The following is a 26131-nucleotide window of genomic DNA, read 5'->3' as shown; positions in this document are numbered from 1 at the left end:
AAACCGTCACACGCTGCCCGAAGATTGCTCTGTTGTATTTTGGCCCATTCCCAGTGAAGCGCTTTCTTGAGGTGATCGACACTTTGGTATTTTTTAGTGCCAACCTTGCTTTCCAAAATACTCCAGACACAATAGTCCAATGGATTGGTATCCAAAGATATTGGTGGCCATTGTGCGATGGAAATGAAGTGACGAACCTCATGTTATAACCATTCTCGGGTGGCGCGTGCTGAGTCCTGTTGGAATGTCCAAGGTCTGCGGCCAAAATGTTTGCGTGCTCAAGGCTTTAATACACCCTTTAGAATATTTTCGCGATAATATTCGGCATTTATTCTGATGCCACGGTCGATTAATACGAGCGGAGAGTGACCATGGGCTGTTATGGTGGCCCACACCATCACCATGGCCGGCGCTTGAGTTCTGGTGGCCATGGCGCACATTTTCAGCTGACCTCTTTGGCAAGTAAATACGATCAGTTTGTTTGTTTACAAAATGCTGGGCAACGAATGTTTTCTCATCGGAGAAAACGAAATTAGGCAGTTCACCACTTTCAGCATAGCGAAGCAACTCTTTAGCTCTTTTGAGTCTATTTTCTTTCTGTTGCGGTGTAAGTTCTTGCACTTTTTGAAATTTCAATGGCTTTACCCCGAGCTCATTTTTCAATATTTGCCGAATAGAATATTGCGATATGTTCAGCTCACGAGACATTTTTCGGCCACTACGACGCAGGTTTCGGTCAAGTCGCTTTTTTACTTTTCGAAACAATTCTGCTGATGTTGATGTTTTTTTTTCGTCCACTTCCTTGACGTCGGGCTATGCTACCAATATCACGGTAAAGGGGCGATGGTACGAGACACAAAATGTTTATTCAAATTTAAATGCTGGAGTGCTCTAACGATAGACACTTGTGGCTTTCCTCCCAAATATAAAGAAATCACCCTTTCACACTTGAATTCCATCAAGAATAACTTTTTTCCTGGAAAATTCTCACCAAAATGCTTTTGTACGCTTGTAAATAATATAATGAGCTGTCACTGAAATATTTTTAACAGCTGTCGGTCGAGTGGCTTAGAATTGACAGCTGTCTGAAGTTGGTTACAGTTTTTTTTATCTCATCCTGTATATATCTATATATGTCTTCTTCAAATATTTTCTTAGAAAAATGCTAACAATTCGACTGATAAAAATACTAGATTTTCTAAAATTTAATATTAATTTTTATTTATTTATTTATTTATTTTTTTTTTTTATTACCGAATAGCCTTTTTTAACAAAAATGTTAAAGCATATTTAATTACTCACATACAAAACCCTCCTAGAATCGCACAATTTTGAAAAGAAAAAAGGTTGTAATTTGACCTTAAATTCCAGATTCCCTAGCCAGATTTTATATAATGCAAATTCCAAAAAAAAATTAGATGTCTTAAAATGAAAAAAAAAACCGCCGTCGAACACATCATTATCCATTCCAATATTCTGACGTCTTTACTTAATTATTTTATTATTTAATATATATTTCGATTTTAAACATTACCTACAGAATTTCAAGAATCGGAGAAAGCTCAGCCAATTACTCAATTGTTATCTTTTCAATTAGGAACAACAGAAACCATTCGCATCTAATTTTAGCTTTTAGATTGCCTGCTCTAATTGATACTCAACTTTTTCATAAAGTTATTTTTAAATTTCCGCTTAATTTCAGAAAGTCCATAAAACCAAATACGTCAAACCTTAAAAGCCACATTAAAATTCTGATTAAATATTAATGGCAGAATTACTCGTAAATTTACTCAAATTCCATGTCTAAGTCAATGACTTGAAACATTTTGCGGCATAAAATATTGCAATTCAAATTATTTGCAAAAAATTATCCTGGGAATTGTATTGATGTCAGTTTGACTACGTGCTGTGCCTGCACACTACTTGAAACAAACAAAGAAATGAACGAACGAATACTGCACTACTTATGTGTACTTATATTCATAAAAATATTTTCTATTTTTTCCCCAACCACCCACTCTCCCCCCACAATTGTTTATCAAGTACCCTTTACATGCATTCGCATTCAACTCGTTTCTGGTGTCAGCATATGCAACTGTATAAAAGTATAATTTAGTGTGGCGGGAGTGTAAGGGACGGATGGAGAGGGTTCACTTTAATATGACAACATAAATAAGGGGGACTGGGGGAAGAATGCAAATAAAATGTCGTCGTATAAAATGTGTCAGCTTTTCTGCTCCTGCACCTCCTACATCTTCCCCTCCTTCAAAATGGGTTTTTTTGTATTATATGCCCATTGCACTGGGGATGCAGGAGGCATGCCTCTGTTAACTGATATGAGTATAAACAGGTTTTTGGCCCAGAAAATTATTCAGATGTAAACAAATTTTGTAATGACACAGATGTACGAAGGTACAAACACGTGCATGTGTGCGGGTGTGGGCATGTATTGTTAGGTGGAAATTATTATTTTTTGTTGTTGTTATGGGGATACTGAGGCAGCATACACTTGTTATCGACGCCGGTACTCTGAGGTGATTCACATACATGTGTGTGTACTCAACAACAAAGATTGAAAAATCCTCATAAATTCTTGAACAAATTGTAAATGCTTGTGAACATGTGCCGAATATAATAAATAATCGGAAAGTTGCCTCCATCTAGCATTTAATATTATTTTGTATGTGAGGTTGATGATGATGAGGATGATTTTAGCGATATTTCAAGTATTTTTTTTGGGTTTCTTTACTTTTAAAATATAAATGTTTTAATTATTTTTCAATTATAATCAAGTATAGCTTCACTGGTATATATATTACGAGTCCAGGTGAAATTACCCCAAAACTTCGAGGTGAGGTAAAATAACCAATTAGAGGCCCGTAATTTGATAATTTACTAAAATGGATCAAAAGTAACAGGCTAGGTCGTATCTCTCGGGTTTCCTATCAGTTGCATATTTCCAGGCAATGACCGTTTAGAAAAAAAATTTTGGGAGACCAATCCGTATACGGCTCTGTAAATCCACATATAATCAAACCAAAACTTCATTACACCACCAAAAGAAGATTTAAAAAATTATATATGTCGGTTGGAAATTTATATAAGATTAATCTTTTAAACAATTGTATTTTTAAAAATTGCACCAATTTAAACCTATGGTTTAGCTTAAGTTTAGTAGTTTTTCCATTTTTTTCTAGAGGGAGGTATTTGTACCCTAATTCCGGAAAAATATTATTTTTTGGAGGGACAAACCCGCATATTTGACTCAAAATCCGTGTCCAAAACCCGGAATTGATCCGGATTTACTATATTGATATGGGCAATATGGGTATAATAAGCTAATGAAAATACATATTTAACAAGTGGTCACATTTTAGATATAAAGCTGTTCGGGAGATGTATAAAATTATCGATTTTTTGCACACGTACTTTTTAAAAATTCTTCAAATATCGAAAAAGGCCCCATTTTGCGAATCCCCGAAATGTACGCTAATTTATAATTAACACTATAACATTTAAAAAATGCTACAATAAGTATTATTATCTTTCTCGTATCTAGAAGTACTGGCATTTGAACCCGAACGACCCGATTATTAAAAATTGTATTTCGCGTAGCCGGCGTTGGACATAAACAGAGGAGAAAATCTCAAAGCCCGGCCGAAGGCATGCAACTTAAAATAATATTAGATTTAGAAACACTTTGGGTCGATTTAAAGAACAGAATCGAGATTTCCGGATACAAAAATCCATGCCTCTGGATCCGGGACATATTGCAGCAATTTGAAAAAGGTTAGAGTGTAAGCTATAATTTGGTATATATTTAATGGACTCCCATAATAGGCTCTTTTCCTCTTTGGGGTTATACAAAAACCAGTAAGGAGAGGTCAAAAGTCGGGCGAAGCCGACTTTATGATGCCGACTCTACTATGCCTATTTAGTAGAGCTCCCGTAACAAACGAATTTATTTCAAGTAGATCATAACACCTATCAACATTAGGCTTTAGATCAGTTATAGTTTGCTATAGAGTGCCTGATATCACTTCGAGAAGAATTATTTAAAAAAATGTATGTATCGCAGCCAAGTTGAACAAAATGGAAACCTACATCCCAAAATCCACTCCATTTGGCCTGATATTATCAATTATTTAAACAATAAACCTAAAATCGGATTAAGTATATGTATGGGAGCTATATCCAAATCTTAGCCGATCTCGATAAAAATTGGCAAAGGCATTTCCGAGCTCTATAAGTTATCTGGTACCAAAAATCATTAATGTCAAATGCTTAATGCAAAGATATATGGGAGCTTTATCCCATAATCTGATCCGATTATCCCCAATTTCAATAGGATCTATTTTTAGGACAAACAAATATTGTTTGGAAATTCCAACTCAACCGGATAAGGAACAAAATGTAAAAATTTTCCGTTTCAAAATGTCTCTGTACCTAAAACTTTCCGAATATCAGGTGTTACGGTTATATGAGGCTATATGGAAAAGTGGAACTATGCAGCCAATTATCTGCAAAGAAGTTTAAGGAAATTCAAAGACTTGCATTTGTATGGGCAATTTTATGTCATGGGAATCAGTACCGACCGCGAACTCCACATTCCGAATTTGAAATAATGTTGGTGAAAGGTGAGGAAAGAAGACAAAAATTGTCAGAGATATCTGTCATATCAAGAATATATATATTCTTTGGGAGATCCACGAAGTATACGAGTTGTTGTTTTTTAAATTCGGCTGATGCTGGTATGAGTAAGATGAAGATGCCATGCCCTGACCTCCAGACAAGGGTTATTCCACCAGGAGTAAGCTGTGTTTGCTGACCTGAAAAGTTTTAGCACCATTGAAAAAATTGAGGTGTCGCTGCCTTCACAGGTCGTCAAAAGTGCCAAATTCAAAGGCACAAGGGACAAAAACGCATATCGGCGAGCAGTTAAGTACTGCAGTCTTTATGTTAATAGGGATCCGTCCAAACTCACTGATAAGGAGTTATAGTTTATCACGACGAGCGTTAAGTTTGTTAGACAGTTCGAGAAAAACTATTCCGACGTAACTTTAAGGGAATTTCCGATAAGCCAGATCCTCGCTTATAGAGCAGCGGAGAAACCTGTTGAGGTACCTAAAAAGGCGAAACTCCTGTTTACCTGGAAAAGTGGTTTCGAAAGAGATAGAACCTAAGCAGTTTTTTCATATTTAAATATAAACCACCCTTCAGTTCAGGGAAGGTAGGCTTCGACAAATTCTTCGGAACCGCATATCTTGAAAATATCTGTGGGAAGAAGACCAAGTCGGATTTCTGCTTCTTAACGCTCCAAAACACATCGGGAAGCCCAGCTATGGCTACTCAATTTCATCTACTGCAACTGTGACGAAGGTGAATAAACAGAATGTCAGGCCAAAATCTGCCAAAAAGGTGGCCACGACAGAAAAACGAACAGTCTGCGGAAATGCCAAGTTCCTCAAAGAAAGCAGCCCCAAAGGCGTCTAAGTTCCCCTCACAACTAGTAGCATTGAAGAGGGTGTGGTCAACTTGCTGGCAGCAACCCGAAGGGAAGAAAAAGGTGACTTCACAAGCGATACCTCCATGACAGTGTGAAGCATACCGATAGGGAAACGGTACCTCTTTGCAGAGACCGTGCGACCCAAGGACTGATCAAGATTGCAAAACTGCTCAATAGATGTCACTGGAGGACCTGAGAGTGGGTTGATCGTAATTAGTTCACCAGCGAGGATCAGTTACTGCAGATTGACCGGAAGATCCGAAATGACGTACTGCAATCTACAGGACAGACAGGGTCATTACATGCTACAATGGAAAATTTGTTGATTTTCTCATGGCTGCAGCTAATGACCTTGAAAATCTTTTGGAGGCCAATAGGGTCGCCACTGTGTGTGTTTCGAAGATTCCATGTGGAAGCATCTGTATGGATTCCATCTTCTGTACGACCATCCATCTTAAAGTACGACCAACGACCAGCTCCATGGACTTCATACATCCAAATGAGGTTACTTATGCCATTTGCAATTCCTCACTCTACAAATCTCCAAGGTTAGTTCGTATTAGACCTATAATGTTACTACGGGCAATATTTCATTAGATTATATCCAAAATCGAAAAGAACACCTCGAGTGGCAAACGAATTGATGTGGCCATCGTCACCATCGATTTCAAAATAGTTGAAGGGATTCGTACATAAGAATGACATTTTTAATTTTTCACACTTTACTAAATTATCCTTTTAAAATATTTTGACATTTTGTTAAATACACATTGCTTCAAAAAGAATGGTTACAGTGCCGCACAATTAAAGACCACATTTAGTATTCGGTCATTGCAAATCACACAGCATTTTCGTTTGTTGTCTTTTAATTTCTTAAAAGCTTTTTTTTATTTTATTTTATATTTTTGCATGTGTCACAAAATTTAACGTCTCAATGTCAGTTGGTACACACACACTCACCCGAAAATGCAGGAAATAAGTCTACCTTCCAACTATCACGAAAAAAAACGACACAACCCCATGGTTTTAACCTTTCGCCACATCAAAAGTGTTGACCTTAATTAAAAAACCAACGACATCGTTAACAACAATGCAAAGTTTAAGTTTAACGCGAACCCTTATTATTTTATGCACAGCAGCAAAAGCAGAAATGCCTCCTTTTACTGCAACGCTAAAAAATTTACGAACATGGCCGCAAAAGGTGAGATGTGTAATCAAAACAAAAAATAAGCCAATAAAAGCTACCTAGCAAACGCAAAAGATACATATTTTCGGAGTTCTTAAAGTTGGTCCTTTAACGAGTTACGAAAAGAAGAAATGGATTTTTGTTCTTCTTTAAAAATGTTCTGGTATGGCCATGAAAAGTCCCAGGTGTAAATGGAGAAATGAGACAATAAATGGGTTTTCTCAAAAAAGGTTAAAGATGAAAAGCAGAAAGCGGATGGAGGTAAGTTTACTTTTCTAAGAAAACAATGATAATGTGAAGGGCCATTTCGAAGTAATGCATTCAGATTGGAAGTGGACAAAGAGAAGGGATTATATGTAAAGGGCTACAGGAAAATAAGAAGGCAAAAGATACGGGATGAGGTGAGTATTGATGTACAAGACACATAACAATGTAAGTGTAAGTGGAAATGCATAACAAATTTTATATAAAATGAGTCGGAAGTGCTTTATGCCCACCGCTGTAAAATCTATTAAACTTAAATGGCTTTAAAAAGTTTAATGAAAGATGTGGTAGTATCTTCCGTCTTGACTTGTCAATTAAAACAACACTCCGAAGTATTTAATAGCTGGAATACAAAATAGTAGAAACACTAATTCTTGAATTGGGTGCATTCTCCCTTGTTAATGCAGTCGACGCATAGTGGTTCAGAATTCGATTTTCCTTACCAAAGTCACAATATTTCTCGTAACCGATTTTATATTTCTGCATTAAATTTAAGAGAACACATATTAAAACTGAGCAATACAAGACCCAAAAATTAAAAAATGTAGAAGCAACGTGTCCCAGAGGCAAATATATCATTACTAAATTTGCAACACCTCACGAATATATGATCAGCTAAAATTCCAAGACGATTTAACTATGTATGTCGTGGGTCTGTCCGTCTGCTAAAATCAGGATAGAGATGGTAATTTTAAATTTTGCGTAAATGTTCCTAATACTCCCAAGATTTTTGGTCCTAGAATTGGGTTATTTCGGTTTACAATTGGGTATACTCCCCATATAACGGTTCCAATTCGACCGCAATTTTATACAAACATTTATTTCGATTTGAAACTTCTGGTTGTCGGTGAATAATTTACACTTAACCTATCCCAAAAATATAATATACAGGATGAGGTGAAAAAACTGCAACCAACTTCAGACTGCTGTCATTCCTAAACCACTCGTCCGACAGGTGTTAAAATTATTCCAGTGAGAGCAGATTATAATGTTTACAAGTGTACAAAAGCATTTTGGTGAGAATTTTCCAGAAAAATAAGTTATTCGTGATGGAATTCTAGCGTGATTTCTTTATATTTGGCTGGAAAACCACAAGTGGCTATCGTTAGAGCACTCCAGCATTTAAATGTGAATAAATCTTTTGTCTCTCGTACCATCGCTCGTTACCGTGATACTGGTAGCGTAGCCCGACGTCAATGAAGGGGACGAAACAAAACAGCAGCATCAGCAGAAATGGTTCGAAAAGTAAAGAAGCGACTTCATCAAAACCCCCGTCGCAGTGGTCGAAAAATGGCTCGTGAGCTGAACATATCGCAATATTCCATTCGGCAAATATTGAAAAATGAGCTCGGGGTAAAGCCGTTGAAATTCCAAAAAGTGCAATAACTTACACACCAACAGCAAGAAAAAAGACTCAAAAGATCTAAAGAATTGCTTCGCTTGGACGAAAGTAGTAAACTGTTGAATTTGGTTCCTCCGATGAGGAAACGTTCGTTGTCCAGCAGTTTGTAAACAAACAAAATGATCGTGATTGCCAAAAAAGTCAGCTGAATATGTGCCCCTTCGGTTGGCCACTAGAACTCAAGCATCGGCCATGGTGATGGTGCGGGCCGCCATAACAGCCGATGGTCGCTCTCCGCTCATATTAATCGACCATGGCATCAGAATAAATGCTGAATATTATCGAAAAAATATTCTGTAGGTTATATTAAAACCTTGGGCACGCAAACATTTTGGCCGCAGGCCTTGGACATTCCAACAGGACTCAGCTAGCACCATCGCACTAAGCACGCGCCACCCAAGAATGGTTACAAAATGCCGTTCCTCGCTTCATTTCCAGTGCACAATGACCAGCAAAATCTCCGGATACCAACACGTTGGACTATTGTGTCTGGAGTATTTTGGAAAGCAAGGCTGGCACTAAAAAATACCAAAGTGCCGCTCACATCAAGTAAGCGCTTCTCCGGGAATGGGCCAAAATACCACAGATCAACATTCGGGCAGCGTGTGACGGTTTCATTGGTCGTTTCAGGGCCATAATTCGTGCCAAAGGTGACCAATTCGAACAAATCTAAACTTATTCTAAAATTTGATGCTATATCCGACATTTTTTGCTTTCATTCAATACAATTTTAAAAGAATGTAAAAATTTTGGCGTTTGGCTTTGTTGCATTTTTTATCTCACCCTGTAGGTCCACGTTTTCGGAATTGTTTTAAGTTCGTAATGCCTATGCCTCCTATGACAGAAAATTCCCCATACATCCTTTTCTCTAGGCCCTTGGTATTTGGATTTCCAACTAGCTTCAACCCAGCCGAACTTAGCTGCTTTTTTACTTTTTTTGTTACTTATGTAGCATAAACATACACCAAAATGCATTTCGAAACAATTTCAGACTAGAACTATTTTTTGCATGCTAAGACCTCCCAGAAAGTTAACTAAGAATGGCCTTCTATATTTTGTACCCTTTTGCATTTATTGAAATTACTCTGGCACTTTTATCTCTTTTATACCCTCCTACAGAAGCAACATATCATCTGATAAAACTTCGTCGCTTTGGACGAAGTCCGTTTCCGTTGTTGTCCGTCTGCGTGGATGGTGTCAGGATAACTCTCGAAGGGCGTATCCGATTTCGTTCAAACTTGGTAAATCGTAATATTATTATCTAGCTTACATCGGGTTCGACTCAACTCAATCTGATAACTCTCCCACAGAGAGTTACTTCATAAAAAAAACATTATCCGTTTTTTTTAATTTTTATCCTCTACATTGGGTTAGGATCACAATAAAAACCTATGGTTAGGGAATATGATACCAAACTATTAAGGGGTTGAAATGGGCCAAAAACAGACAAAATTCTTGACTTTGAAAATGATCTATAGGTCGAAAACATATAACAATCAACGTGGAATTTAGCATAAGACTAGAGTTAAGGGCTAAAGCCTACCAATTTGGGTGGTCGTCGAATAATATTTAGCAGGTAAAATAGACCATAACTTTTATATAAGATTTCCATTAAACCGCGAATGTTTTTGATCCCGGCGAAATCACAAATCGTAAAATATATAACTTTTCATATATCAAAGAAGGAGATGCCAGAGTCCGCTTATGCCTAACGGCTGGACGGATTTTGACAATTCTCAGCGATTTAGAATGATGATGATTTCTTTGACGAATATAGCCACATTTTGGAGGAATCCAAATTTGTATTGGCTTTTTTATAGGTTTGAATACCACATAGGCCTTAAATAAAGGGCAAATGCTACGAGGATTTCCATGACCTCGTGATTTCTTTAATAAGTCAAGATAAATCTTTTGCAGGGCTATGTGAGGTTATTTCAAGAACGAAATGAATATAAAATGTTCAATATTATTGGAAAAAAATTTAAATGTGAAATCTCTTCTCTCTTCGAAAGAGCCAATTATGCATTAGACGTAGTAGAATCATTGCCAACTTAAATGCAGATGTTATTTACCGGAAATTATGTATTTACGGCAGCTTAAAATACCATATGGTCTTCAACCCATCTCAAATTTGTAGTACACCAGATTCTCAGCATCCACTTGAAACTTTTCCCTTGAAGGATGTTTTCTATTATTTCTACAATTCATCAAAGAAACCCCGACTCATTTTCGAAAAGAAATAGTCTTAGTTTATTTACGGCAAATTAAATATGCTAATAGCTTACCTTTGCTCTATGAAACTATTTAAACAAACAAATGTCAATCATTTAAGACACAGAAACCTAAACTATTTCAAACAAACATCTTAGGTATTTATACAATTTTCAAAGGTACTCCTAAGGCATTTGGAAAATATTATTTCTATTAGCAACTTTCTTCATTGGTTCTGCTTCTATAAACAAAACTACAAAACCAAACTCTTTAACTCCCTTTGGCAGAGAAGATGGTAGAGATGTTAAATTGCCAAAGGGGGAAATAGTCATTTTGCGGCACACATAAAGCGCCAGCAGTAGTCGCCCAGCTAAACGAAAACCTCTAAATTGTGAAGTAGAAAAAAAAAAAACACATCATCACCAACAAACTAACCAGGCCAGAGCCATCAAACAATCCAACCTCTCCACCTTACGTGGTAAACACTCGCCATACATCCAACCAAACCAAACCATCCAACCACCTGATGTTTGTTCTAGTGCCAGAGTAAACATTACCCAGTTACTTTGTTGTTGGCCATCTATAGTTGCAAGAATGTGGGTATGGTGTCATGTACGCGTGTGCTTGTGTGTCCTGTTGTCGCTAAAAGCTCAGATGTTTGTTGCATGTTGCAGCAACGCCTTTGCCTCAAGATATTAGTTAAACTATGAAAACTATCTAAGCATTTATCGCATCTTTTGCTATTTTTATTTTCAACGTTTATATTTTGTTTTAGACCTAGTTTTACGGATGAATGAAATGTGCTAAGAGACACAAAAAGAGAAACAGCTACAAAAGATAAAAGTAGCCTTCAGTTTACATTGTTTTGTTGATATATATTTACATTGCTGTGAATATTTACATTGGGGTTATTTTTTCCATTTTGCACTTGATTTTTTTTCGTTTTGTGTAGGTGTTGCAGTTAGGTGACGTGAAGGGGGCAGTGTAATAAGTCATAGGAAAACCATTGAAGGAAGGCCAAAGTCGGGCTGGACCCTCCTTATAAATGTTAGACGTTTGGTGTACAATAAAAAGTAAATCGGACGAATTTATATATGGGAGCTAAATCAAAATCTGAACCGATCTCGATAAAATTTATCAAAGGTATTTCTGAGCTGCATTTCATATTGTTGTTACAGAGTGTATATTACGGCTGCGGAGGACAACAATGACAAATCGGATGAACAATATATGTGGCAGCTATTGCTATATGTGAACCGATTTCCACCAAATTTGACAATTTTGTTTCCAGGCTTAATTTGATTATATGTGTCAAATTCTATCCTATTTCGGCTAATATTACACATTTGGTGCACAATAAAAGGCAAATCGGGAGAAGATATAAATAGGGACAGGAAAAGTACTAAAATGTACTAAAAATTAAAAAGTTTTTGTTATTTAGCTCTCTTTCGGTATCTGGAATTCAGATATGAATTTAGTTTTCGAAATGTGTACTATAATTGTACGAAAAATAAAAAATGGATTGAAAGAAGGAATAGAACTGAAATACTGAAATTTGATGTGGGTGTCATTGTTGGTGTCTGGGGTTAAGAGTATGAGCTGGTTTCCGATATCGTAATATAATTGTACTAAATAGTACTAAATTTTATTAAAGAGCTGTGTGAAAATTCGTGCTATAATTGTACGAAAAAATCTAAACTCTACTTAATTTCGTATTGGTTGAAGCGATAGAGTTGCAATTCTGAAATTTGATGTGGATATCATTGTTGGTGTATCTGTTTGAGAAATGCTGAGATGCAGAAAGAGTTTTTATCTGACTCAAATCATCAAAATATCCAAAACATAGATCTGTGTAAACAATTTTCTGTCAATGTAGGTTGAAACTCTTGTAAACTTCTAACACTAAGTTAAAAATAATTATGTTGAAAAATGGTGGTGAGACCATCAAAACACCGAATACAAGAAGGCACCACCCTTTTGGTACCTTCCCCACAAAATGCGAAAATGAACAATATTTTCAAAAAATATATTTTCTGCACAGAAAGAAAAAGGATAATCCGATTTTGCTCCAACATTGGAAATCCTAATAGTAGTAGAGTAGTAGGTCAGGTGCGAAAATGGACAATATCGGTTCACTCCATCAAGTATCTAGCCCGCAAAGGGTCAAAATTTTGAATAATTACAATTCTTCTAAAATATGATGTAAGAGTCCAATTGTCTTCAAATTCCACGCATCCTATTATTTTTATAAAACCAAGATCTGATATTAAGACGGAATATATCGGCCCACTCCTTCTGGTACCTACCCCACAAAAGGTCGACATTTTCAATATCGAATATAAAACGAGAAATTAATATCCGATTCCATTTAGACTTGGCACATGTGAATATTTCTATCAACACAGGACCTGTCATAAGGACGGTAGAGATCGGAAAATTTCTTCTGGTACCTCCCAAACAAAGGGTCAACGTTTGAATAACCAAAACGTTTATAAAATCCGAAAAAAGCATCAGGTTCTCTTTATATTTCACACATACCATACACCATTATGAAGATGGGATATATCGGTCCGTTCCTTCTGGTACCTGCCGCACAAAAGGTCGAAATTTCAAATACCCATTAAGGTCGCTAAATTAACATCCGATTACATTCAGGCTTGGTACATCTCAATATTTCCATCAACACAAGATCTGTTATAAGATAGTAGAGATCGGACCATTTCTTCACAATATCTCTGGTGAAGGGTCACAATTTTCAAAACATTTATCTGGCATAACTTTCGTAAAGTATCAGCGATTCTTCAAAACTTATCTATATAGTCCATACCTATCACATCGCGATATTTATATAATATTAATCATAACACAAGTCAAAATATATTTAAAGACTTGAACATAGGCTGAAGGTATACATCTGTCGGCACACTCGACTGATGCTTTTTAACTTTTTTTTTTTTTTTGTATTTTACACATAAAATCAGTCTGCCAAATTTAAGAAATGGTTCTTCAGATACAGCTATGTTACCCATGCATATGTTTATATCGACTTATTTGAAGCGCAACTATTTCCGTGATATTACGAATGCTAGGTGCAAGATATATGCATCCTACGTCATTTCAGGTTTTAATATATCTCCTACACATAATTCCTAACCATTTCATAGCACAAGCAAGATAGATATTGTGCCCCGTCAAATCGAACCCCACAAATCCTGGCTGATAGCAAAAATATAACACACAAGTAATTAGGAAAATATAGGAAATATATGAGTAGTGGGTATCGATTTCTCGACCCTAACTCTTAGACTCTGACTCGGCAATCCTATCTGTCACAAAAAATTAGACATCTACATATATTTTAAACGTCCTTTAAAATTAGAAAGCTTTTGTAAAAAAGTTGCATTTAAAAAACCTCCTCAGAACAAATCATACAAAATAAATGTAATACCCCTCTTACAAGCTATTTGTGAAAAATATTTCAAAAAATAATTTTCTGCAGAGCTTTTAACTTTTTCCTTCTTCCACCACTAAATTCTTAGCATTTAAACTTAAACTGGGATTCTTGGTTCTAAAGAAAACAAACTGCATTTATTTTAGCCTCCGTCCCCTTTTTGCATTACTTTTGTGGAATATTCTGCATGCAACAAAGTTGCATTGTTTTCTAGGAATTTTATTCTTTATACACTTTTAAAGTATGAAGTTTTTCCCACCCCCTTTACAAACTTTGACAAGTGTTTTGTTAGAGGAGAATATCTTATGAATTGTTAATTTCTCTCTTTTTACTGCTGGCAGGTTGGTTTCATTCGGGCCAACGATAACATCGTTGTTGGTGCACCTTTCAAGTGTGTCTTCGTTTCTTAGAAAACGATATTAAATAAATTGACCATTGTGACCTAACAAGTGTAATAATTTATAAATATTATTTCTTTGTTTTTCTTGCTGCTACGATGGTAATGGATATGGACAAGGTTTTATGATTGGTTTGTTTTAGCAATGGTAATGATATTTTTGCATTGGGCGGAAAAAATATTGTTATTTTAGCCAGATGAAGAAAATATTATATTTAAGACAAAATTAAAATTAAAATACTTATAATATCGGTAATTAACAAAATATTTTTGGTAAGTTGCCGACGTTGTAGTCGCTAAAATCTATCGATATATACCAATGTTTTCAACGTTAACATGTTTTTAATATCACAATTTTGGGTTTCAAAGTTATAGATTTTTGTCGGTAACTCAAAAAAAAAGTTAGTCAGTTAAGATTAACCGATAAATGAGGGTCAGTTAGAAAAATGACATAATTTGACGAGAATTAGTATTTATACTACAATTTAATCAAATACAGCTCAGAAATACCTTTGCTAAATATGATCGAGATCGGTTCAGATTTGGATATAGCTCCAATATATAACTTCGTCCGATTTGCCTTTTATTGTGCACCAAACGTGTAATATTAGGCCAAATGGGATGAAATTTGGCACTTACGACCGAATTTAGTCTATACAACGATATTCAGGGATATAAAAAAATACAGCTCAGAAATCGAGATCGGTTCAGATTTGGATATAGCTTCCATATATATCTTTGTCCGAATTTAAGAGATACAAATCCTTCGGCATATTTAGTCCTTTGAACTTTAAACTATAACTATAATCATAGCGTGTATGATTGAATTCTAGGTCTCTTAGGACCAAATCCGTTTCAGGACATTTGGAGTCGATCTATGGGTGCCCGCCCGTCTATATGCCTGGCTGACTGGATGGTGCGCACAAAAACTCTTGAAGGGAGCATTCGGTTTGGCCCAAACTTGGTACATGATAATACATATTACTGTCCACTCCTTCTGGTACGTCATCCACAGCAAAACATTTCATAGAAAATAATTTACGACATAGAACAAGAAAGTATCATCAGATCTTGTTCAATCTTTGGTGATCCCAATATTTTTTGTCTTCGATAGGCCAGTTGAGAAAATGGAAAATATCGGGCCAACCAGCAAAAGATGATGTGTAAAATGTATTATATCCAACCACTCCTTCCGATACTTCCCCCACTAAAGGGGAAAGCATTCAAATTTCGCACATACCAAGTGGGATATATCAGCCCATAACTTGTGGTATCTCCACCAGAAAGAATTTAACAATTTGACAAAAAATTTCACACATCCCAATATTTCTACAAGGGCCACCCCTTTTGGTTCCTCACCCATGGAAGGGTCACAACTTTCAAATACCATATCTCTCATAACTTGCCAAATATGTCAACGTTTTTTATACCCTCCACCATACATAGTGTGGAGTTAATATAAAGTTCGTCATAACGTTTGTATTTCATCGAAATAAAAATTGCCGGTTCTTGATTTATAAGCAGAATAAATAATATCAATTATTTTACATATATATGCTATATATCCGATTTCTTGGCTATTAGCATCACTGTATTGGTCAGAAGTGATCTTTTAATGTATTTGTGATTTGGCTGGAATTGAAAATATTCGCGGTTTAGTGTAAATTTTCCTATTTTCTTACATAAAAGTTAGGGTCTATTTTACCCGCTAATTATTGTCCGATGACCGATGTCCGATGACCCAAATTGGACACACATAGCTAGATCGACTCATCTCTGTGAGATAGGAAGATTCATATATACTTTCCTGTGTGGTAAACCAATATTTCGAGGTGTTACATAATTTTTGGCCCAATCAAACTTATTAAACCCCCAACACATAGTGTTGTAGGATATAATTAAGATTTCTTGCAAATCCAAATAGAAAAACACAAGGACAAAATCTATATTCGGCGTTTGTGTCCTATTCTAATGTTAAATTTAAAAACAAAAACCTAAATTATTAAATTGTCCAACATCCTCCTAAATATTATCTATTGTTTTCATTTCATTTAAAATCTTACTTATTTAACATGGAAGCCAAGGTCGCCCTGAAATATATAAATTGTGTTAATTAAGTTTTTCTTTTATTGTTGTTGCTTTAAAAACCACCTCCCTTCTCTCATTGTGTCAATCTACAACCATATATATCCATTGTTATACAGTAATTTCTAACCATAATCCAGATTAGATGCAAACTAAAAACTAATTTTCATAATCCTATTAAAATTGCAATATAAAAAAAGGATGTAGAAAACTGGAAAAAAAGGTTTCCATTTTTGGGATTTCATGAATATTTAACTTTGGAGTCTTTTTGTTTTAAACATAGACGGCAACAAAAAAGCAATGTGACCAAACACGATGAAATTATTATGAATAAGGTAATAAAGCCATAAAAGTTGACATTTTGTGGAGATTTTAAGTGAGAATAGTTGTACGCATTTGTTGCCGTTATTATTTTAAATTGAAGGGTTACATAGGTTGACACTTTGATAGAGGTACTAATGCGAGCAATAAAATGTGTGGAGGTTTATTTTGAATGATTTGTGGTAAAGGGAGAGCTTCAAGGCATTCTTAAATTTATTCTGGAGAGCGCATTTGACTTTAGTAATTTCAATCAAAATTACAAAATATCTCTGTAGGGAAAAGTTAGGAAAAAATTTATATTACATTTGATTTATCACAAAATGTTAATCATTGTTTGGAACGTGGAAAGTAACTCATTATTTGTATTCCCTACACCACATAGTGGTAAGGGTATTATGTCTTTGTGTCTCTGTGTGTATTTGTTTGTAACATGGAGAAGGAAGCGAGATAGACACATAGTTACATTTGATGATCTACATATAATCGTATTCTGAGTCGATTTATGCATGTCTGTCGGCTAGTCTGTCCTTATATTTTTGTAAACAAAGTATAGGTCGCCTATATTGCCCGATCGAGATGGCATTTTGCACAAATAACGAACCCTATTAAAATTGGAGATAATCTGTGAAAATTTAGATATGGCTTCCATATATATCTTCAACCGATTTCGGGTTAATTGTGCTCCAAATGTCCAATATCAATCCAAATGTCCTGAATTTTTGCAAATTCGACGGAGTTCAGTCAGGAAGCCAGTACATAAAATATGGTTAAAATCGGTTCAGTTATAGCTATAGCTCCTATCTATATGTTTACATTGGTACCAGACATAAGATACAGCTCAGAAATAAGTGCCTAAAATTTTGTCAAGATTGGTTCAGATTTGAATATAGCTGTCATATACATCTTTATCCGATTTAAGGTTTATTGTACACCAAATGGCTAATATTAACCCAAAATGGACTGAATTTTGCTACTTAAAAAAGAATTTAGTCTAGAAGCAAATACATCATATTTGGTGAAAATCAGTTCAGATATAGCTATGGCTCCCATATATATGTTTCATACGATTTGGAGTTAAAGTCCCTCACATGCGTAATATGCACTCCACAACAAGGATATTTGATATCGGACAGCAGATACAGCTCGAAAATACCTCTATCAAATATTAGCGAGATCGTTTTAGATTTTTCGACATTTTCGATATATATCCTCATTGGATTTTACGGTTATGGTCCACCATATGTGTAATATCAGCTCAAATTGGATAGATTTTTTTCCCAATTCAATCGTTAGTACTATCGCTCGTTACCGTGATACTGGTAGCGTAGCCCGACGTCAAGGGAGTGGACGGAAGAAAATAGCAACATCAGCAGAAACAGATCGAAAAGTAAGGAAGCGACTTCATCGAAACCCGCGTCGCAGTGGCCGAAAAATGGCTCGTGAGCTGAACATATCGCAATATTCCATTCGGCAAATATTGAAAAATGAGCTCGGGGTAAAACCGTTGAAATTCCAAAAAGTGCAAAAACTTACACCGCAACAGAAAGAAAATAGACTAAAAGAGCTGAAAAGTTGCTTCGATTGGCCGAAAGTAAAACTTTCGTTGTCCAGCAGTTTGTAAACAAACTAAATGATCGTGTTTACTTGCCAAAGAGGTCAGCTGATAATGTGCACCTTCGGTTGGCCACCAGAACACAAGCGCCGGCCATGGTGATGGTGTGGGCCGCCATAACAGCCGATGGTCGCTCTCCGCTCGTATTAATCGACCGTGGAATCAGAATAAATGCCGAATATTATCGCGAAAATATTCCTGAGGGTGTATTAAAGCCTTGGGCACCCAAACATTTTGGCAGCAGACCTTGGACAACAACAGGACTCAGCACATTGCACTCAGCTCACGCCACCTACGAATGGTTACAGATTGAGGTTCCTCGCTTTATTTCCAGCGCACAATGGCCTCAAAAATCTCCGCATACCAATCCGTTGGACTATTGTGTTCGGAGTATTTTGGAAAGCAAGGTTGGCAAGGTCGCCTCAAGCAAGCGCTTCGACGGGAATGGGCCAAAATATCGCAGAGCAACATTCGGGCAGCGTGTGACGGTTTCATTGGCCGTTTAAACGCCATAATTCGTGCCAAAGGTGACCAATTCGAACAAATTTAAACTTATTTTAAAATTTGATGCTAGTGCCGACATTTTTTGCTTTCATTTAATACAATTTAAAAAAGATATATAAAAATTATGGCGTTTGATTTTGTTGCAGTTTTTTTGTCTCTCCCTCTATATACAATTTTTGTCAGAGCCCACTATGTTATTTAAATACGAAAATTGAAATAAATCCGGTGAACAATGACGCTAATATCATGAAAATACCGAATATAGAGAGGTACCGTTATATGGAGGCAGTACGAAGACCAGAACCTGCATATGCAATTTTCTGTCATGTGCTATAGTACCCATAAGAAAATTGAAATTCCCAATTTGAAACTTTTCCGTTGAAAACTATGACAAAAGTCATCAAAATACGGAATATCTGCAAGTACAGTTATGTGGAGACTATTCCAAAACCTAGACCTATTCTATGCAAGGATGTTTCTTACATAATGGGAACACATGCATCCAATTTATAGCAACTTCTGTTTGAAATTGTGATTAAAACACACAAACAACATTAAATCTGTAGGTATAGTATATGGAGGCTATACCAAAACGTGGACCTATATAGCCCATTTTCAATACCTAATACACATCTGAGCTAGAGCGATTTTCACACACGGACTGTTTACACAAACCTGTATTAACGATTCAAGAAGCAACAGAATAAACAATAAGCTTTTGTTTTAAATATCGTATTATCCGATCGCTTAAATTCTTGGCTCTCTTAAACAATTCTCATAAAAATTAAAATAATACTCATTTTAGTCTTAAATTCAAATCTACTTAACTTACCATGCTTTAAAACCCAAACATAATTGCAAGTATTAGCTAGCCTTTACGATCGTACATTAAATAGTAGAATCCACACAAGAGACACACTTTTAACTCGACACGTTCTTGTAGTTAATTGGCCGGGAGGGGTTCAGATGGGTGTCACCAAACAAATACAATGCAGTTGTTAGTCGTTTGTTTTTATGCTAGCAATAGATAGATGGATAGATAGATTCACTTTAATCCGTTTTTAACACATCTTAATCCGCACAAATGTATTCAAATTATATAATATTCATTAGTGGATTTGTGTGTGTGTGTGTGTGTGAAGGATAGGGGACAAGTAATGGCGTCTGTGAAAAAGTGAATAACAAAAAAGTGGATAACGTTTGACTGGACCGTTGCCTGTGTCTCATCCACAGTGGGATAAAAGTTCAAATTTATATGAATAATCACAATGGTTTAAAAACGATTTTTTTTTTTTTGAATATTTACTCTTAACGTTAACGGTTAAATTCTATGTTAATATTTTCCTGTACAAAATGGGAAAGATTATAAAGGGCTTGAAAGACGCTGGAGTTCAATATAATACCTAAACTTTATAGCTCTCGTAGAATGGTACCTTTTAATTTTCTCTATTTTGAAGGTTTTAGCCACAATTATGGGAAGGCAGGGCAATTGTTCCAGACGAATTTTTGGCGAATTTTCTGCAAAAGTAGCAGCAAGATGAAAAAAGTTTATACTGGGAAATTATGAAAAGTAGATCATATGAACCTTACTTGAATGAGTAGTCACAATTTGGTATATATATCCAACTCTAAATCAATTTTCAAAAAAAAATGATGGAGGATTTTGTACCACCAAAAAACATTGCTGTATAGTGCATGATTATTTTAAAATATATTATTGGAGCAATGATATACCGGACCGAGTTTCACCAAATGGAAAAATTCGGTTGAATATGAAAAAAATCTATTCACCTTGGGCTGATATCACATATATGGTGGACAATAACCATAAAATCGGATGAAAATCGAAGGTACATACAAATCTGAACCGATCTCCATAAAATTTGGCATATACCTGATGTCCGGTATCACATACCATTATTGTGGAGTGCATATGACGCATATGAGAGACTTTAATAACAAATCGGATAAAATATTTATGTGGGAGCTATAGCTATATCTGAACCGATTTTCACGCAAATTTGAAGTACTTGCTTCTGGTCGATTTGGTCTGACATTACCAATTTGGTGCCTAATAAATCTGATATAGGAAAAAGATATATATGGGAGCTATATCCAAATCTGAGCCGATATTGACTAAATTTGAAACGCTTATTTAAAATCTGTATCTGATATCTGGTACCAAAGATCATTGTTGTGGAGTGCATTTTACGCTTGTGGGGACCTTTAAAACCCAAATCGGATGAAACACATACATGGGAGCTATAGATATATGTGAACCGATTTTTTCCAAATTTGATGTACTTGCCTCTAGACTGAACTCGGTCGGATGTGCCAGGTCATTTGGACTGATATCGGCTATTTGGTGAACAATTTACCCGAAATCGGTTGAAGATATATGCGGGAGCTATATCCAAATTTGAACCGATTCTCATAAATTTCAATAGGGTTCGTCCTTGGGCCAAACAGATATTGTTTGGAAAATTTCACCTCAATTGGGTAATAATTGCGACCTGTAGCAGGAGGACTGACATGCATAAATCGACTTAGAAAGTAATTCAATGGATTTCCTTAAACGTAAGTATGGGTCTATCTCCCTTCCTTCTCCATGTTACAAACAAATTGCATATGTAAGTCCAGGTCTTCGTATAGCCCCCATATAACGTTACCTTCGTATATTCGATATTCTTGTGATTTTAGCCCCAGTATAACCGAAATTTCGTATTTTAATATCGTAATGGCCTATGGAAAAATGCATATTAGTGCCCATATTTTCGTAAAGGACCCAATAGATAAATGTGAAAGGAAAGAAACTTTTAAATTTCGTAATGTAAGTTCGTTAAGTTGATATAGCCTGTGTCAGAAAATTTCCTATGCGGCTCCAAATCTACGCATATGCCCCATAAAACGATACCTCCATATATTTTGTATTTTGATGATTTGAACAACATTATCCACAGGTAATGTTTCGAAGTTCGTAGTTGCACTTCGAAATGGTTACTACAGCCTAAAAGAGAAAATCATCTGTGCAGGTCCCGGTCTTCGTATAGCTCCTATATAACGGTACCTCCCGATATTCGGTATTTTAATGATTTTAGCGATATTATACACCGGAATTGTTTCAAATTGGGTATTTGTAGTTCGTAATGGGAACTACAGTCTGTGGAAGAAAATTGTCTATGCAGGTCCAGGTCTTCGTACAGGCCCCATATATCAGTACCTCCCTATATTCGATATTTTGATGATTTTAGCGTCATTATTCACCGGAATTGTTTCAAATTCTTTATTTGAAGTTCATAATGGGAACTACAGTCTGTGACAGAAAATTGTCTATGCAGGTCCAGATCTTCGTATAGGCCCCATATATCAGTACCTTCCTATATTCGATATTTTGACGAGTTTAGGTACAATACCCACCGAAATTGTTTGAGATGTCGTATTTGAAGTTCGTAATGGATGCTACAGCCTGTGACAGAAAATTTTCTATACTGGTCCAGGTCTTCGCACAGCTCCGATATAACGGCATCACCCTATATACGATATTTTGATAATTTTAGCGACATTATTCACCGTTTATTTCAAGTTTCAAATTTGAATATGGTAATGGCTTATGAAAAACAATGCCTATGTAGGTCAACGTCCTATAGACCCCAATATAACGGCTTTATTCGGTATTTTTAAAATTTCAACAGAATTTTTTAAGGATTTTATTTTTTGAAAATTTCCAAATTCGTTTCAAATGGTGGAGGGTATTTAAAGTTCGGCTCAGGCGAACTTACTGCTTTTAAAATTGTTTTTACTTTACCAGTATTTTTCAATGATTTTTTTTTTCATTTTTTTGAATATTTGCAAATTCCTACCAAATGTTGGAGGATATTTAAAGTTCGGCCCTTTCTGCTTTTTCAGAACCTACATGAAAAAAACAAAGTTATTATGCTGTTCTTGTACTAAAATTTAGTCTAAAGTTGGAATATGTTGGTTCAATCGTTTGTTAGGTTACCTGAAAGAAACATACATACAAAAGTGGACTGATGTTGAGGGTATATATCTATCGGATCACCGACTGAAACTTTAATATCTGAGTTAGTATTTGCACTTCTAGCTGTCAATGAAAGTTAGAGTAATTAGAGCAAGAAAAACTTTCCGCCATGGACGTTCAACGTCTAAGAATACACGTTCGGAATTTGAATTAAAGGATATAAGTTCAAAACTTTGTTTTATTATTCCAAAAATAATTGTTCAATATATTCTGCCTTGTTCAGGCATTCCACTGTTCATTTAAGTCCAATTTTCTATTCTAAATCCTCAAAAAATGAATATTCTGAACCTAAATCTGATATTGACTGTTAACCACAGTAAAATCCTCCATGCCATGGTGCAGGATATTAAGAGGAAGATGCAAATGAGACACACGCATATATCAAAACTTACGCCAATGTTTCATTCAGGAAGCTAGGCGCAAATATCATCAACTCTGGCAAAAAAAAATCACACACATTAATAAGAATATTCATGTATTTTAACATATCCACATGCATATGTGTGGGTATATTTGTGTGTATGGGTGTGTGTATTTCTGTTGGCGTCGGTGTTGTTGTTGCTGTTGGTTACAATAAACGATGACCTTTCAACGCGATAGCAGTCAACGTTAACAGACAACACTAGAACGACTGGAGACAGGCAGCCAGACCGACGAACAGACAACCACACATCCACTGAGACATACAGATTTACAGTATTTATGTGTGTGTGTGTGTGTGTGTGAAAGGATAGACCAACAAAGAGTCAACCAGATAACGGTTACAAAATCGCTAAAATGAGGATACAGATACTGCTCTACATTAGTTGTGAATCCAGTTAACAAGATTCACTATCCAGTTGACACGCTCTGCACGCGGGCTCGGAATGTTTGTTAACCATTTCACTGGGTAAAACGACTGGTGGTATTACAGATTGTAAATGTTTGTGTGTGTGCATGTGGATGTGAGGGTGCACGAGTTGTTTTTTATGGTTAAGGATAAGGTAGATATGTAAGTGTGTGTCGGTTTATTACGATTTTGTTTACATAATCCTTTTTGTTTAGCTTGTTTTTTTCGTTTTCGTTTTTATTTATGATTTTATTCATTCCCATTCTTGTTTGCTTGTTTTTCTAGAGAGCTCAATGCTTAATGACGATGCTGATGATTATGGCTTTTTACATTTCCTCTCCATTTTTTTTTTCAAATGGAACCGTACGACATTATATTTGTAGGTGCAGGATGGCGTAACAAAAAGTTGAATTAGAAATTTCAAACAAAAATGAAATCCGTTTAGGAATCCGATTTTATTTAGCTTGTAATTATGCCGAGGCTTATGTATTTATCCAACAAAAATGGAAGAGTAGGAAAGGGCTTCCACCAAAAACTCACATCCAAATGGGTCATGTAATTAATTACCCTTATTTATGTGTTGAATTACAGGAAATTTAACCAAAAAGGGTTCTCTTTTAACGTTTCTCAGATTTTATCGAAAAATTTATTTTTAATAATTTAATTCTGTTTTTTTTTAATTTACACTTCAAAATTTGTTTATTTTCCAATTCAATATTTATTTAATTTTATATTTTTGATTTTTTTTAGTTTTCATTACTTTTTATTTCCTTTAATTGCAAATGATTTAAATATTCAAATCATATTCCATGATTTGCTTTTGTACCGAATTATATGTTTTTTTCTTTCAATTCTCTTCTTTATTTCAACGTTTCACGTTAACACGCGTATTTGCAATGCTTCCAAAAGGCGGTCAAAAGTGTGACTGAAATATTTGTTAAAGCTTCAGGGCCAAATATTCTGTAATACACTCACAATGGCTGTTCCTACTGCCAGCCGTGTGCTGTGCTGTGGTGTGCGTAAGGATACCTTATCCTTACCCACAGAGGTGAATTTACTTGAACAAAGGCCAAGTTTGTGTGTGTTTTCCGCTATGTTTGAGTGAGAACAACACTCGCAATCCACTCAACAGTAAACACGTTGTTTTTCGAAATCTTTGTTGTAAAGCAGAGAAAATGAGAAAGGAGAGAGAGAGAGAACATTTTGTGAGCATAAGAGAATATTGTAACAAACCATATCGTTGCTGGTGGTGAATTCCGACAAGTGTTTAGTTAATTATAATTCTCAAGGAGAATTTCCATAGGATTTGTTGTTGATTTCGCTTAGCGCCACAAGATTTTTAAGGACCACGCATTGTTTGTTACTCGAGGCAATGTCAATGAATTGGAAGGCTAAATGGAACCAATAAAATAGTAACCATGCTTGATTTTAAGATAAGATACGATTATTTGTAGAAAGCCTTCGGAATAAAAAAGATTTGAATTAAGATATTTTAAATGCGATTTAGGGCCTAGAAAATAATAGTTTTGTTAAAGTTATATAAAACAAGTAAGGAAAAGTAAAAAGTCAGGCGGGGCCAACTATCCTACCCTACACCGCCATGCATATTTTGTAGAGCTCCCGTAACAAAAGAATTTATTTGAAGTAGATCACACCACCAATCATCATTTGTCTTTAAAGCAGGGAGGCATATCCAATTCTGTATCGATTTTCACTAAATTTGACGGAGACATTTCTATCTATTATACCAAATAACCTTGCTATAGAGTGCATGATACAATTTCGAGAAGGATTTAATTAAAAAAATATATTTCGGAGGCGAGTTCCACAAAATGGTAACGTACGTCCCGAAATTCACTCCATTTAGGCTGATAGTAGCCATTATTTACATAATAAACCTGAAATCATAATAAGGATATATATGGGAGTTATATCCAAATCTTAGATATGCTTGCTTCTAGCACCGAATTCTAGACTGAATTCGGTGGGATGTATCAAAATTCTAGTCATTTGGACCGGTATTGGCTATTTGGTGCACAATCAACCCGAAATCGGTTGAAGATATATATAGGAGCTATATCCAAATCTTAGCCGATCTCTATAAAATTTGACAATGGTACTTCCGAACTTTATAAAATATCTGGCACCAAATATCATCGTTGTCGAATGCATATTACGAATGTGAGGGACTTGAACACCAAATCGGATAAAACATATATATGGGAGCTGTAGCTATATCTGAACCGATTTTCACCAAATTTAAGGTACTTGCTTATAAACTCAATTCGGTCGGATATGTCAAAATTCAAGACATTTGGTCTATA

At 35.6% G+C, this 26131-nt stretch overlaps 1 protein-coding gene across 4 annotated transcripts in view; it reads right to left on the bottom strand.

Annotated features, from left to right (window-relative positions):
• Nucleotides 1-24733, bottom strand: part of LOC101895210 (frequenin-1) — a 107189-nt gene extending 82456 nt beyond the window's left edge. The window contains exons 1-2 of one of the 4 annotated variants that reach the window (XM_005186011.4): nucleotides 24568-24733; nucleotides 19772-19956 (exon numbers count right to left, since the gene is read on the bottom strand). The gene's annotated coding sequence lies outside the window, so the exon portion shown is untranslated. Of the gene's footprint in view, nucleotides 1-19771; nucleotides 19957-24347; nucleotides 24495-24567 lie in introns of those variants that run through there. The other 3 variants (XM_005186010.4, XM_005186009.4, XM_059121461.1) reach the window with 3 other exon arrangements.
• Nucleotides 24734-26131: the final 1398 nt, after the last annotated feature.

The sequence above is a fragment of the Musca domestica genome, unplaced genomic scaffold (genome assembly GCF_030504385.1).
Source record: "Musca domestica strain aabys unplaced genomic scaffold, Musca_domestica.polishedcontigs.V.1.1 2, whole genome shotgun sequence".
NCBI classification, from domain to species: domain Eukaryota; kingdom Metazoa; phylum Arthropoda; class Insecta; order Diptera; family Muscidae; genus Musca; species Musca domestica.
The sequence above is the reverse complement of the archived record's forward strand: the minus strand, read 5'-3'. Positions and strand labels throughout refer to the sequence as shown.